At 45.3% G+C, this 1,975-nt stretch overlaps 1 pseudogene; it reads left to right on the top strand.

The window, feature by feature from the left end:
• The first annotated feature begins 504 nt into the window (after window positions 1-504).
• On the top strand, window positions 505-1,592 carry LOC110287450 (annotated as a pseudogene).
• Window positions 1,593-1,975: the final 383 nt, after the last annotated feature.

Genomic DNA, 1,975 nt, shown 5'->3' with positions numbered 1-1,975 from the left:
TCTCTGGGTTTCTAATTTCAGTTCTTACCTTGACTTCCCATGATAATGGACTCTATGTTGTAAGATAAATAAGCCCTTTCTTCCTCAGGTTGATTTAGATCAGTGTTTATCACAGTAACAGAGAAACAAACTAAAACAGAAATTAGTACCCCAGTAGCTGTAATATGCCTAACTATGTTTATTTGGGGAAGGACTGTGGAAGGGTTTTGGAGCTTTGGACTATAAAAGTGAATAATTTTTCAATTGTCCATAGGTGAGAAAGACATTTGGGGGAAACTATGTGTATAGATCACTCAAAATAGGCAGTGTATGAAACTTGAAACAGGACATATATGAAGATACTTGTGTCTAATGTAATGTTCATCAAAGGGTAGCTTTAGCAGAGTAGAAATTCAATAATGAAGTAAACAGGATGGGTCATTCTGTAAAGAGTTAATCTCGGTCAAGTCTGCATCCGCCTGCGAGCACCTCCATCTCAGGTTCATACCTGTCACCATTTGGCCATAGATGACAATATATCACTGCGCTCCTCCTCTGACAACTGTTCCTGCATGTGCAAAGGCAGCTTCGCAGCCGATGCTCCCTGGGCCGTCATCCCCTCCATCGTGGGCTTCTCTGGGCACTAGGATATGATGGTGGGTACGGGTCAGAAGGACTCCTACGTGGGCGATGAGGCCCAGAGCAAGAGAGGCATCCCGACCCTGAAGTACCCCATTGAACACTGTACTGTCACCAACTGGGATGATATGGAGAAGATCTGGCACCACACCTTCTACAATGAACTGCGTGTGGCCCCGAGGAGCACCCTGTGCTGCTCACCAAGGCCCCTGAACCCTCAGACCAACCGTGAGACCTTTAACACCCCAGCCACGTACGTAGCCATCCAGGCTGTGCTGTCTCTGTATGTCTCTGATCCTACTACTGGCATTGCAATGGACTCTGGAGACAGGGTCACCCACACTGTGCCTATCTGTGAGGGCTACACTCTCCCTCATGCCATCCTGTGTCTGGACCTGGCTGGTCTGGACCTAACAGACTACCTCAAGAAGATCCTGACAGAGCGTGGCTACAGCTTTACCACCACAGCTGAGAGGGAAATTGTGTGTGACATCAAAGAGAAGCTGTGCTATGTTGCAGGAGATGGCCACTGCCGCATCCTCTTCCTCCCTCGAGAAGAACTATGAGTTCCCTGACCTCCAGGTCATCACTATTGGCAAAGAGCAGTTCTGCTGCCCCGAGGCTCTTCTCCAGTCTTCCTTCTCGGGTATGGAATCCTGTGGTATCCATGAAACTACATTCCATTCCATCAAGAAGTGTGATGTTGACATCCATAAAGACCTCTATGACAACACAGTGCTATCTGGTGGCACCACCATGTAATGTACTCAGACATTGCTGACCTGATGCAGGAGATCACTGCTCTGTCCCCTAGCACCATGAAGATCAAGATCATTGCTCCTTCTGAGCGCAAGTACTCTGTGTGGATCAGTGCCTCCATCCTGGCCTCACTGACCACCTTTTAGCAGATGTGGGTCAACAAGCAGGAGTACGATGAGTCCGGTCACTCCATCATGCACCACAAATGCTTCTAGGTGGACGGTTATTGAGCTGCATTTTATACCCTTTCTTTGACAAAATCTAACTTTCACAGAAAAAATAAAAACAAAATCAGAAACAAAAAAAAAGATAACATTGACATGACTTTATTTGTTTTTTTTTTTTATGTTGTTTAGTTTTGGTGCTTTTGACTCAAGATTTAAAAACTGGAACAGTGAAGGCAACAACCAGTGAAGGCGACAGCAGTCGGTTGGAGCAAACATCCCCCAAAGTTCTACAATGTGGCTGAGGACTTGGATTGTACATTGTTTTTTGGTTTTGTTTTTTTTTTTAATTTTTAATACTTTTATTACATATTTTACTCAATTACATTTCCAATGCTATCCCAAAAGTCCCCCATAGCGCCCCCTACTTCCCT

The sequence above is a fragment of the Mus caroli genome, chromosome X (assembly GCF_900094665.2).
Source record: "Mus caroli chromosome X, CAROLI_EIJ_v1.1, whole genome shotgun sequence".
In the NCBI taxonomy this organism is placed as follows: domain Eukaryota; kingdom Metazoa; phylum Chordata; class Mammalia; order Rodentia; family Muridae; genus Mus; species Mus caroli.
Note: the sequence above shows the minus strand (reverse complement) of the source record. Positions and strands in the feature narration are given on the sequence as shown.